Here is a 15,194-nt window from a genome sequence, read left to right on the forward strand (position 1 = left end):
CGTATGTGAACATTTAAGGCAGCGAAGAAATTAAATTTTGTGCTGTAGTCAACATTGTACAAGGATTACCAACAAAATGTGCGACTTTCTGTTCACTTCCCCTTCTTCTTTATGTCAGTTATTATGTAATATAGCCCCTTATTGTGTCCACCTGCTCAATTTTTCACGTATATTTCTCTACTTATAAATGTATGTTTGGATAGTTATTCCTCTACAAACGATTCCGGCGTGTTCCTTCACTGAGGCTGAATGTTAGTGATTTCTCTCTTGTTGAAACTTCCTGGCAGATTAAAACTGTGTGCCCGACCGAGACTCGAACTCGGGACCTTTGCCTTTCGAGGGCAAGTGCTCTACCATCTGAGCTACCGAAGCACGACTGACGTCCGGTACTCACAGCTTTACTTCTGCCAGTACCTCGTCTCCTACCTTCCAAACTTTACAGAAGCTCTCCTGCGAACCTTGCAGAACTAGCATTCCTGAAAGAAAGGATACTGCGGAGACATGGCTTAGCCACAGCCTGGTGGATGTTTCCAGAATGAGATTTTCACTCTGCAGCGGAGTGTGCGCTGATATGAAACTTCCTGGCAGATTAAAACTGTGTGCCCGACCGAGACTCGAACTCGGGAGTTCGAGTCTCGGTCGGGCACACAGTTTTAATCTGCCAGGAAGTTTCATATCAGCGCACACTCCGCTGCAGAGTGAAAATCTCATTCTGTTTCTCTCTTGTTGTTTCTACTGTAATGCTTTATGTTGTCAGACAGCCTTTCAGTTTTCTAAGAAGTAGTATTCACTGAACATGTACTTTTAATTTTTTGTTTCGTTTCGTATCCAAGAGTGCGGACAGCCGCAATCTTATTGAATATTATTATTATTTATTTCTTCAGCTTACGGTACTTATTCTAGTAGTATATCTGTAGCTACTTTAACATGTAGTAATAGTCCCAGAAACTAGTTGGTGCTGCAGTCGCCAGAAAATCTAATATCACAGTTTAAAAAAATTAAAAAAAAAAGATAAAGCGTCAGTGGTGGAAATTTAAAAATGCAGGATTGCGATGGGATGAAATTTTAAAAAATTCATAGTAGTGGTTTTGCGAAATTTAAAAATCCAGGATGGCAGAACTAGTCCAGTTGTGCTTTTCAACTGCTCCTCGCTTCACACTCTACCCCTCCCTCTTATCCAAGCAATCATAAAACACACACACACACACACACACACACACACACACACACACACGCCCACACACACACACACACACACACACACACACACACACACTGTAACCTCCCCCTCACTTATCGACCTTAATGACTGTGAAAAATTAAACTGCGTGCACCTAACGGAAATTTGGGAAAAGCAATCGCCACTGAAGTTAATTTGTCGGTAAAGAGGGAGGAAAGGGTTACATCTAAATGAAAGGAAAAATGCAAATGATAATGGTGGAAATTAGTTTTGAGAAAAGGGTAAAATTAATATAGAAAGTATATGTGCGGTCGTTACGTTAACAATTACTTAGCGTTAATTAGATATTTGAGATTTGGGGAAAATTACGGTCGCCAGTCCTATGGACAACTACTACAATAACTGAAAATGAAAGATTAATGCACATATAATTAGCACTAAAAGCGTGGCAACTGAAGGTTGACACATGTTGTGTGAAAACTGAATGTTTGTCAGAAGTAATGAATTTCGCTACACTCTGACTTAATTTAGCAAAACAATTAATAAAATCGGAAACTTGACTGTTAATTTAGTGACTGAAATTAATAGTGAACTTCGTTTCTGAAGCACTACGAAATTCAATAAAATAAGGTTAGTCTTGGGCTACCTCAACAATCATTTCAAAAGCTACTTGAATCTACGCAATTTAGAAATAAGAGATTTAACTTTGAACTTGAATTAAATGATTCTGAACAATTAACAATAGTAAAATTTAGTACATACCAAGCTGAGCTGCAGTCACAGGTAAGCTAAAATATGGTAGCAAAACTCGCACTCTTAATTTGTGCATGTGTAATCTAAATATTGTAGCCAGCTATGAATACGTTAACTGAACTTTGAAATTAAATCAGTGGAATGGAATGATATTACTTTAATGCTGGCGTTTGAATTTCGACGACACTCGGGTTCATTCCGGAAAAGGAAGGGACCCTGCTTGGTAATGCAATTGGGACAATGAGCAACAAAAATTCATCCTAAGTTGTTGTATTTTGCTAATGGAATAGTTTGAAAAGCTGAGGTCTGCCATACAGTTCTAAAACTTTACGGGGTCTCCCTTGTTGGTTGATTGAGGGTTTGAAGTCGTCGATCGAGGTGGTGGCGACAGTCACTCATTGTCGGCCGTCGTTGTTGTAGAAGCTGGATGTTGGCGCGCCTTCTTCTCAGCACGGTCACCAGACGAAACGGGCTCTTGATGTGCGCCAGCTAATGCTTCCCGTCCGCGACATCGTGTCAGAAACTATAATAGCAAGTCGAGCGCAATTACATGCTGCCAAACCCCGAAAGCGCGGCAACTCGCGGGAGCGTCACACAACACACCTGCTCCACCGCCCTACTCCAGCCAGAACCCCTCTGCCCGCGCTCCATGCGGCAGAGTTAACACTACCAAAGATCCTAAACACTTTGGTTCTCCACACGACCTATCGATGTAATCGTTCGGTAGCATAGTTTTCCCTAGGCCAGACCCAGCGTAAAAATACAAATAATATTTACAAAACAAACCAATTTTATATATATATATATATATATATATATATATATATATATATATATATATATATACAAATAGTAAAACAATTACATTATATAAAGACACAGAAATGTCATATCTTCAGGTAACAAAATAAGGAAAAACATTATAGTACAATAGATGGAAGTAGGAGGATATGCTTTTCCGGCGTTACAACACAAATACACACACACACACACACACACATGTGCACTTCATACTTCAGGTACTGTATTCTTTAGATGTCATCTCTCTTTCTCTTTCCCGCCCAGCCCCCCCGCCCCCCCTCATCACTGTCTCTGTCTCTCTCTCTCTCTCTCTCTCTCTCTCTCTCTCTCTCTCTCACACACACACACACACACACACACACACACACACACAAGCGCGCGAGCGCGCGCTCTCTTTAGATAGTAATCCAGGAACGGCATATTTATAAGAAAGCAATATTTCCTTTTTTCGTGTGCGCGAACGACACACATGCGCACGCACAACGCACAATGATAAGGTTTCACGTCAGTGAATTTCATTTCATATTTATGCACACAGCATCAAAAACCTTACCAACAATATTTCAATATCTGTTGCACCATCCTCTCTGGATGATTTATAAGCCGCAGTAAACTTCCTGTCTCTCTCACTCTCTGTGCCTCATCAAGAAATTTCATCTCATATATGTGCACACAACAAAAATTACATGCAGTGTTTGCACATCTGCCTCACATCTCTGTAATGCCTGATTTAATGAGGGAACAACATCATAACATAAATCAAAGGAAATGAAAGGAAAAACATCAAACTAACATACACTTCAAGAAAGTAACAAAGAGTTCAGGATCTGTAAAGTACTCTCTCCCGCGCAAATATACGATTTTTGAATTTTTTCATTCACTTCTGTAAAGACATTTAGATAACAACCAACCAAAACCAATGACTTCTTATGTGAGAATTAATCACTAATGCTAATTAAACACGGTGCCTTCTTGTTTTAGAGACCTACTATTAATATCTTTTATAATTCCACTGCACGATACTTTATATATAGCAATTGACACTTCATATAGAAAGTTAGTTCGAATCACTAATTTTGAAATCAACTGTCTGTGTTGTTCTCTCTTCTGCTATAAATCGTGCACAGTGTCACTGTTGAGAAAGTAAAGTTCACCAGCATTAGTGGCTGAGAATCTTGATGTCAGATATATTTTGGAGCCTTTCAGATAAATCAGCACTGCAGCTCCACATTTTTTGTTGATTGGCCTACGCCTATTTCTTGATGGTCTATCCGTTCTCCAATGCTGATAGTCTTTCAGTGCATATTGCACTGCTGTCCACATCAAGATGCTTCAAGTTTTGTAACATGCAACTACAAGAAACCTAGCTTTCTCGTACTGCAACAAGTAATTGATAGGTAAAATATACTGACTGTATTAGTAGTATGTACTGCATGTCAAACTTAAACTTTTGAGTGCGAAAAAAAAAGAGTGTGTTGAATGATGGTGACGACTAAGATCATCATTGCAGCAGCAATGGAAATCTACTGGCAGTGAGACTAAAGCTTTTATAACACACCAACATGCTGTGTCAACTAGTTCCGACAGACAAAAAATGTGATTAGTATGCATTAGTCAGCAAGTTGGGGCGGGACAGGTTAAAAAATTGTTCGTCGTACAGTTCAAAATAAACGTCCACCTACCTCAGTACAGCGTCCGCTCTCTGTCCCTTTTCTCTGCAAGCGTAGATACGTACTACACGACGAATAGCCAGCGTTGAAGAGAGACGTCGCCTAATATCTATCCTGCAAAGTTCGTGTAAACTTTAGTAGTATTTCAGGTCCTGCAATCTCTCTTTTATCGGGATTTCGTGTGGTGATATGATGCATTTGACTGAAATGGACGTTCTACAATTTTCAGGCTAGTAAAGTTTATTGCTGAATAACAAGAGTTTATACACTACCAATTCCGCATTCAGCGAAAAACTATTCTATTATTCTTAATGCTCAGTCAAACAACAAACTTCACACGCAGAGGGGCGAGAATTGTGCACAAGTCCGACCCGATTGAAGACTTGATCTCACAGTCATAGATCCGCTACTATGAACGAGGTTCACATTCGGTCATTTTCAGTGGGTTTCTTTAAAAGAAACTGCTCGCTCAATATTCCATAAATCATTACAGAATACGCCACGCGGAATGTTCACAAATTCCGAAAGTTCACACGCTCGTAACTTTCCAACAAAACAATCCAAAAACTCCAAAATTTCATCAAACTGTCCGTAATTGCAACGGCTTTCATTACGACTCGTTTTAAAAGCGCAGCACTCAATAATTCTTCATCTTACCCATAGTGAACACTGAGACATTTAACATGACCTTTGCGCCTCCGAAACTGGCGAGCGACTGTCCCGATGCTGCCTCACTCACAGCATATCTAACTAGCTGTGCATGGGAACTACTTAATTCTGATTGGCTGATCAGTCTGACGGACCAATCAGGATGATCCTTCGAGATCATTCTCGCAGAAAAACTCAAATAAGCCAGTAACTGTTCAGAAAGTAATTTAAGTCGTCCCAAAATGCAAATACTAACACAATGTTTAATAAAACAAAACGCAATAAAATTAATCTTGAAAATAATTTAGAAAACGATTGCACTTTAAACTGATATTCTGGCAGCCTTCTTCCAGAAGCAATCACCCCTAGACATACGTCATCAGCAATGTGGGTAAATCACATTTTCCCCATGTTCCAATTACGTAATGTTGTACATAATATAATATTGAAATTTTTCGTATGTCCCACATACACCCTCTCACTCATTCTCATTTATTCACACCACAACATAATAAACAGATACTAATTTTTTCTGAATTTTTATATTACGAAATGAAGAATAATTAAAGTTCGGAAAATAAAAATCCAAACTAATTGATTTGGTATATTGAGAGCTGTGTAAATGATTTCAAATGGTAACAAAGGACAAACTGTAATCGTTTATAACCGAATTTTTCACCCTGAGTGACAGTTTGGTGGGTTTTAGGTAATTTTCTGTATCTCCGAAACTATTATATGTACAGCTTTCAAATTTGGACACCTTCTTCTGAATAACAAAAAATAGTATACCAAGTTTGAAAATAATCGGTTCATATTTAGTATGTTTTATTTACATTCGTGGGGGGTATGAATATACGGTCGTTCTAAGTGAGGCAGAAGCCCGTTCTCACTCTGGTTTGTAGCGACAGATGTGTTATGAGTCATGTATAAGACACAAGTTTGCATCCTCCTGTTCGTTCACCGGGCTCCACGTGTGGGTATCTTACTGCAATAAATGTTATCCTGTAAGATCTTGCGACGTCACAAACTCTTATCTCAAAGATCAAGCTTTACATATCAGTTTTTCCTTCACAAGGAACTTGATCTGAAACGATCACGAGCTTAAGACATGCATAATCATGGAAAATCAATGTCGATTGTGGGCGTTGTATACCTAGATTTCAGAACAACGTGAAACATGTGGGTGCATTCAAGAAACGCAAATGCCTCTCTGCGCCTCTGTGCAGTGGCTGATCACATTTTGAAATAACAAAAAATTGTTTAACCACAGCTCTTCAAGGAATTCTTGATAACACAAGCAGGTGCCTTTCACACGCCAAAATAACTGTCCGAAGTCATGGACCTCTTCATAGATACGATAGACGTCCAGCTGAACATTACCTCAGACACAGCACTTTGTTATGCATACAGGCAGGAGACATAGTAATACTGCTACAGTTACGTGAACTCTTCACAAAACACACTTTTTGCATGTGTGTATTGCAGCTGATGGATTGTTCTCATATGCAACTGTAACTGAATCTTCTGCTTCATTTTCGACAACTAGCGTAAACTTCAACTAATAATCAAATCTCCTCATCAATAGATGTTATTTCATTGATATGAATTATTGCCGCTGCTTTCGAAGACGAAACAAAACAAACCGCTTCACCAACTGAATCAAACTTTTCCAATCAGGAAAGTCAACAGCATTTTTGTTCTGTTTCCCCCTCATGCTTACAGATAAGCACCAAACCAAAGTTCCTTATACGTTGCCATTGTTACAATGTTACAGGAAAACTGCAACAAATTGTAAAATTAATGTGGAGTGTGAAACTTCAGTTTCTCCCACCGTATAAGGTTTTCAGACAATATATGGGAATGAAGATGGTTGACGTCTCTACAACTACCGATTTTTCGACAGGTGCACACACTGTCACTTTCAATGGACAAATGCAGCAAAGAATTGCTGAGTAAGGAAATTGAAAACCTCAATATGCAGTGTATTTGTGGAAATATGAAACATACACACACACTCTAAACACTAACGCCACCACACAACCTAAGATGACCATTGTAAGAAGCCGTCGATAGTGAACATAAATAACAAATGAGTGAGGTAACACTAACTGTGTCCCTCTGGTTTTTGACAAGGAAGAGAGCAGGATACCACGCAAATCTTACAAAAAGTCACCATCTCTATTCATAATGTCACGAGCTAATTGAATTTCAACTGCTTCCTTGATAATACTACCCCAATAGTTGGAGAAGCCTACCAGAATCGACATGTCACTATATTCCATAGAATGACCAGTGCATAGGCAATGTCCTGCAAATGCAAACCAGGATAATCCTTCGTGGAACCTAAAAGAGCGCTAATTTTAGACGATGCTCGAAGAATGCAATTGACACATCATTTTCTGCAAAATACGATCAGTCGTCTTATGTTTGCTTCCTGTATAAGGAAGACGGCCCTAGACTTCAGTGTCAACACGTTATTATCATCATCGCCGGCCGGAGTGGCCGTGCGGTTCTAGGCGCTACAGTCTGGAACCGTGCGACCGCTACGGTCGCAGGTTCGAATCCTGCCTCGGGCATGGATGTGTGAGATGTCCTTAGGTTAGTTAGGTTTCAGTAGTTCTAAGTTCTAGGCGACTGATGACCTCAGCAGTTAAGTCGCATAGTGCTCAGAGCCATTTGAACCATTTCGTTATTATCATCACTCATCCAGTTTGCTGTTGACAGATAGCTGAACGAACGTCTGATTTGTCTTTGACTGTAATCATTCTGACCAAAGGTGACCTCGAGATGAGCTAACGGAGCTGACAAGCTTTCAGGGTCTGAGATAACGTGGGCCCTGTGAACCAAGGTGTGGAGCAAACCCCCCCCCCCCCCCCCCTCCACTCCTTCCGTCCTTCCGCGCTGAACAGGATCGTGCCGACCATCAGCCTGTACATACAAGTCAGTGTGAGTTGGTGGCTTCGTATAAACGGTATGTCCCAACGTACCATCAGCCTTTCTCCTGACGAACACATCAAGGTAGGAAAGGCGTCCATACTTTTCCTTCTGTCATGTAGCGAATATTCAGATGTTTTATAAAACCGTTTAAATTCTTACGTCCATGTTTCTAAACAACAAAAGTATCACCTTCATATTTTAAAGAACACACAGATTTCAATGGCATCGAGTCTAAGGTACATTCCTCGAAGTCTTACATAAACAAATTGTCAATAACAGCTGACAATGGGCTTCCCATTGCAACGCCATCTGTCTGTTCATATTAATGGTCATTGTATAGAAAGTAAATTGAACTCAACACATACGGAAATAGGTTCGTTAATTCAGCAGCAATGCTAACCTCAGTTAACCGCAACGAATCAGGAACAGGAACAAAACTAAAGAGAGATACCACATCAAAATGTAATAAAATATCAGAGTCATTGATACGTAATCCCACCATCGACGTAAGAAATCCGCCATGATGCACCTACTAGTGATCGACCTACTAGTGGGATCAACAAAGTGGGAAGGTGTTTTGTTACCGGTTATGTCACAGTAATAGTTTTATGGACAATAGGCCCAAGAGGAATACCTTCCTGGTGCATCTTCTAAAGGCCACATAGTCAAGACGAGAGAGCACAATAAGAATTAAAGCTCTTGATAGTCTTCTGTGACAAAGAACTTTCCTTTGGGAGTTTGTGAGTCTTTCCATCAACGCTTTTTGTCAGGCCAGCACCGATCCTGACATGCTCTGAATTGTATAGTAAACACTACATCTTTTGAATGTAATCCTGCTTTTCGGCTTTTCGAACACAACAGTTACATTACCATTATCCGCGGGCAAGATAATAATATCAGTATTCAGTCTGAGCGAACGTAAAGCACCCTTTTCAACTGCTGTTGTATTACTCTTGGACCAACATGCCCCAAATCAACAAGCAGCATCCTCCTCTCCTAACCTCCTCGGCAGCTTCAGGAAGTAGCTTAAAAAGAGCCCGTTCGACAAGACCTATGAAATCAACGACTAGTAAACTCCTGGACGTTGATGAAAAACTTATAGCACAGATACAGTTGTGCCGTAAACGTTTCTCCGTGAGGTAGGTGAAAGATCTTCAGGACTCCAAGACACCAAAACGTTGAAACTTCGCTTTATGTAGGGCAGTTACAGAATGAAATTCCCAGTCAGAATGTGAACAAGGAGCACTGTCTGGCCACTTCCCAAGAAAATGCCAAAATTTCTGAAGCTATAGCGCGTTGCGCTACCCATCAACCGTAAGCCGGGTGTGTGAAAATAACAATGAGGTGGCATCAAAGTCTACACCTTGTTGTCTTACACAGGAACCATTTGCAAGAGTATTGATCGTGTTTTGCGGAAAAAATGGTGTAAACTGTGGTTTTAGACTACTGTTTAGGGTTAGGGTACTTTTAGGTTCCGTAAACGGTGGGCTTAGTATGCTTAAGGCTTGTGCTTATCGTATTCCTGGCAGTTGTGGCCTGTTATATATTAGGCAGACCATCAGCACCGTGGGGGACTGGTGTACTGAGCATAAGCATCACACACGCTTTCAACAGCCGAGTTAATCTGCAGTTGCAGACCACTGCCTTGGCACTGCCTATCAAATGGAATATAGCAACATGGACATTCTGATATTCACCTCCTACTATTGGGATAGTGTGTTTAAGGAAGTAGCTGAAATTAAATTACAAAATAACATAATAAATAGAAGTGGAGGTTCCTCTTTAAATGCTGCTTGGAATTCTGCTCTATCATTTGTCAAAATACAAAAGTAGAGAATTAAAACTGCCTCACCCATTGGTTATTTGTATTCACTATCGATAACTTTTGACATTGGTTATATTAGGTTGTGTGATGGACCTAGTGTTTACAGTGTGTGTGTGTGTGTGTGTGTGTGTGTGTGTGTGTGTGTGTGTGCGTGCGTGCGTTTGCGTGGAGGTGCCACGCAATTCAGAGGCAAATGTCTTTGAACATGGCATCAATGCAAGTAAATCTTAGATATTTTTTCGACATAGAAATATTAAAGACGGCCCCATAACATTCAGAAGCAAATATCTTTGAATATGATGCCAATTCAAGTGAAGTTAACGTACATTTGGAAAATACTACACATTTTTAAGGAACTTAAGTGGCTAACTGTTCCGTTTTAATACTACCGTTACACGGAAAAATAGTATTAGAGTGAAGAATAAAATTATTTGAGCTGGCTGGAATGACATCTAGACATAGGGAGCCTGCCCAGCACACAATAGTTGCGTAACAAATATACACGTCAAAAAAAGTTTTGCATCACCCCGGTTCCCATATCTCCTGAAGATAGACGTTGACTGTGGGTATTGCATCACAGACACAGCACCTTTGACTGTTCAGAGATGTCACTAAACCCGCCCAAAGATGTAAAAATCCATGCATGTGCAGCGCCTGTTACACGGAGGGCGTCCGACAGCCGATCAGTTCCAGTCATTCTACCACGAACGAGGTACACGGCTCGTGTCTGTAGTTCAACCATTCCTAGACGGTGAATTCCGCGGTTCCATCGCGTCCACATTGATACTTTGTGACAGGAAGGGCTCTCAACAAGGGAAGTGTCCAGGCGTCTCGGAGTCGAACAAAGCGATGTTGTTTGGACATGGGGGAGATACAGAGAGACAGGAACTGTCGGTGACATGCCTCGCTCAGGTCGCCTAAGGGCTACTACTGCAGTGGATGACCGCTACCTACGGACTATGGCTCGGAGGAACCCTGACAGCAACGCCACCTTGTTGAATAATGGTTTTCGTGCAGCCACAGGACGTCGTGTTACAACTCAAACTGTGCGCAGTAGGCTGCATGATGCGCAACTTCACTCCCGACATCCATGACGACATGACGAGGCCCATCTTTGCAACCACACCATGTAGTGCGGTATAGATGGGCCCAACAACATGCCGAATGGACCGCTCAGAATTGGCATCACGTTCTCTTCACCGATGACTGTTGCATATGCTTTCAACCAGACAATCGTAGGAGACATGTTTCGAAACAACCTGGTCAGGCTGAATGCCTTAGACACACTGTCAAGCAGTGCAGCAAGATGGAGGTTCCCTGCTGCTTTCGGGTGGCATTATGTGGGGCCGACGTACGCCGCTGGTGGTCATGGAAGGCGCTGTAACGGCTGTACCATACGTGAATGCCATCCTCTGACCGATAGTGCAACCATATCGGCAGCATATTTTCGAGGCATTCGTCTTCATGGACGACAATACGCGCCGCAATCGTGCACATCTTGTGAATGACTTCCTTCAGGATAACGACATCGCTCTACTAGAGTGGCCACCATGTTCTCCAGGCATAAAACCTATCGAGCATGCCCGGGACAGATTGAAAAATGCTTTTTATGAACGACGTGATCCACCAACCACCTCGAGGGATCTATGCCGAATTATCGTTGCGGAGTGGGACAATCTGGACCAACAGTGCCTTGATGAACTTGTGGATAGTATGCCACGACGAATGCAGGCATGCATCAATGCAAGAGGATGTGCTACTGGGTATTAGAAGTACCGGTGTGTATAGCAATCTGGTCTACCACTTCTAGAGGTCTCGCTTTAGCGTGGTACAACATGCAATGTGTGTTTTTCATGACCAGTAAAAAGGGCGGAAATGATGTTTATGTTGATCTCTATTCCAATTCTCTGTACAGGTTCTGGAACTCTCGGAACCGAGGTGATGCAAAGTTTTTTTTGATGTGTGTATAAACACATGGGGCGCTGTAACATAGTCCATTAAGGATCATCTTGCCATACACTGTGTGAGAGAGAGCAGCAGAAACACCTGATTCAGCACCATGACATCACTGCAAATGAGAAGTGACGGTTTTCTATTAATGTGGAGTAACTACACATAAAGACTTATCAAGAGCGTCTGTCAACCTACAGACATTGTATAAAAGAACACTCTGAAGCACTTAAAGTGAACGTCAGTCCAGCAGCGAACACTGACAGCTTCGAAAAACTGGAGCATGTTTATTTGTGTGGAAAGAGGAATCACACCACTGATCAGTATATAGCTCTCCCCTTCCTTCCACTCAGGGCTCAGAGTCTGGTCATTCCATCTGCGTCACTGACACCAACGGAAGACCATCTTTGTTAGGTGCAGGATGACCTGTTGACATATGACGAAGTGTTGCCAGTCACTGCTAGTTTGGAGTCTACTTCTAAAAGACTGCAGCCATCTGTCTGTGTGGGGAGGTGGGATGGAGAATTTCTAAAAACTGTCACTCCTGCCAGTCATTATAGTGACAGAGAGTATGAGGAAGGGGCAGATATTTTGATGAAAAAGAACCAACGTTTACCAGCGAGCTACTCGATATGGGACCACGGCCCCTGGTGCTACCATTGCTTGGCAGTGCATGTACTGCCTTTATTTGCTTTATGCGGGTACCGCCCCTTAGGCTGCCCTACACGTCGCTGATAGGACTTCCGCCTTCGCTTCATCATGACAACTATCACCTGGAGCATGCAGATATCTGGAAGTAAGCCTCAGTGCAACTACGCTCTGCGAGATACCTGAGGCTTCAGCGAACATCCTCAATCACACCAGACTGTGGCTATTATCAACAGTAAATGGATGTTAATTTAATGCTTTCTCACTGACGCCTTGTATATCATACAAATCCACGACAACGACTCTCTGCTCGACTGTTGCGAACCTTCATATGGAGGTCACAGCCAGTTAATCCCTACGATTTGGAGTCAGAAGTGTTTATATATGCTGTTACTGTTTTAGAGGAAGCACACCTATACATTACGGACATCATCGACATCCGTCATTATGCAGTGTGGTGAGTGACCAATTGTCGTAGGTCTGTTTACTTCTTTCTCTTATTCTGGCCCTGTTTAGTGGACAAGATATTCATATGAACTTAAGAGTGACAGTGTCTAGACCAAAGAAACCTGCAGATCGGTCGCAGTTCTGGGGTAATTGTAGCGAAGAATATTTATAGCCGACTATGTACCATTTTTGTAGTTTATTGGGGCATGAATTATTTTGTACTAGGGCAGTGTCAGTAACTTGTGATATTTGTAGAAGGTTCGGTCATGAAGCACAACAGCGCAAGGAGTCCCTCTGGGCAATGATTTGTGGGAAGGATTAGAATAACTGTTTTGCTTATTGATGTAGTGCCAGCGTACTGGTTTCTCAGTTGTTCTGTAGCATAATTCAGAACGGAAGTTACACAATGACCAGATATACCTGCAGTAACTGAAAGTGAAGGCACTGAAGTTCTAAAGAACCAGGTAGCCACTTTACTCCAGCATAAAGTAGAACAAAACTGGGTTTCTGAGGAGTTGCAGAAGAAACTGGAAGCGTTGGAAATCGTGAGTGGCCAGACGCAATCCCAGGTAGGACACACTTAGACCTTAGCGAACGCACCTGTCCCATTCATTGATCCTATTGCAGCCAGTCTCATTATTTGTTTTTCTGGAACGATATCTGAGGATGTGTCGAGCTTTGTTGACGATGTGAGGGTAACAGCTAAATAAGGGAATTTATCTGAGGAAACGTGTCGGTATACGCCCAAGTTATGATTAGTGGGTGACGCGAAATCGTATTTTATGTACCATAAAACCGGTGGTAAGGCGTAGATATTTGACAAGGTGGCTGAAGAATTGATCAAGCAATATCATAAACCAAATAGTGCCAGGTTTTTCAGGGAAAAACTCATTGGATACACACAAAAGCACAATCAGTTGGTAGAGGCGTTATCTGACAGAATTGTTAAAGTGATCTGGCAGACATATGATTTGACGCCCAGTGCAGAGACAGATTAAGTCCTGTTACAGGAAGCAGACAAGAGAACCTTGGACTTATTCGTAAGGGATATTTTGTCGGAAATGTCACAGCAGGTGAGGATGGAAAATCCAAGTGATTTCTCCTCGGCTGTCAGGTTTGCCATGTATCTGGAGAAATCGATACTGCGACTCAGAAACAGCGTGACCATGGTGTCTTCTCCTCTGATATCGAGAGTTACAGATGTGTACAGGAGGCCGAGATAAGGAAGCAATGTCGCCAGCCGCAGTGTTTTGAGTGTGCTGAGCCTGGGCATAGTACACGTCACCGCAAAAATGGGAAGCAGGATAAACGAAATCAAAGGAAGCAATCGTCAGATGCAAGTGTGAGTGCCTTAACCGTCGAGGATCATTCGCAATACAACTGCTACCTGCAAGGAAGTGTGCAGGGACAAATTGTTGCTTACTTGGCTCAGTACATAATGAAGAACATAAATTCATGGCAAACACTGGTGCTCGTGTGATGGTTGATAGCCTGGATCTCTTGGATAGGAAAAGATTCCAGTCTCCGTGTTAAAGTTACCAGGAGTGGATAACAATGAGGTGGAATTATTGGCCACAACACTGCTCATCCATAGCATTGGGACTACACGTTATTGAGAGGGTACTGTACAGATCTCGGACTTTATTTTATGGAAAAACATCGCGCTATAATTGATCTTTTGTCGTGTACGATATAGCTTCGTGGACCTTTTTTTTCGGCTCGAGAAGAGAGCTGCTCGTGAAACAATGTCGCAAAGTGCGCCTCTCATGAAAGTGTTGCCAGCTAAACTGCGTACAAGTTCACTAAAGGTTAATTCGCGGGATAACATATCAGTAGCTACAGGAAAATTGATGTAGGTTAGTATAGATATGGACTTACAAAGGGAGCTGTTGTGCGTAGTAGACTCATTGGATTACAGTGAGGAATTAGGTAAGACCCATTGAGTGGTGCAGATGAATGCGGTACGAATTACTGATATAGGTGGAGAATTTTTAATTCCCGTGAGTTTGGGAAATTTTGGCATGGATGAGGTTAGCCTCCCAAAGAGCCTAATGTTTGTCAGATTGAGTGTCTTAGAGGAAGACGATATTGATAGGCTCAGTGATGATCATAGCAAAAAGCATAGTGTGAGCAAATCTCAACTATGTGAGAAAGTTAAACACTTGCAAGTGAAATACAGGAAAGACATGAGAACTTCATTTCTCAGCTTCACGGATTTGTACAATCTGATGCCTCTATTAAGAGTGGCGCATGTAACACAACATAGCATACTGACAGGGAGCAATGCTCTGGTGTATAGGAAGCCATAGAGGGCCGCAAAGTATTTACAACCTAT

General features: G+C 41.8%; 1 non-coding gene across 1 annotated transcript; it reads right to left on the reverse strand.

The window, feature by feature from the left end:
• Positions 1-298: 298 nt before the first annotated feature.
• Trnas-cga lies at positions 299-373 on the reverse strand. Its single transcript has one exon. It is a non-coding gene; the product is annotated as a tRNA-Ser (tRNA).
• Between the last annotated feature and the right edge of the window lie 14,821 nt (positions 374-15,194).

Source organism: Schistocerca piceifrons, chromosome X (assembly GCF_021461385.2).
Source record: "Schistocerca piceifrons isolate TAMUIC-IGC-003096 chromosome X, iqSchPice1.1, whole genome shotgun sequence".
In the NCBI taxonomy this organism is placed as follows: Eukaryota; Metazoa; Arthropoda; class Insecta; order Orthoptera; family Acrididae; genus Schistocerca; species Schistocerca piceifrons.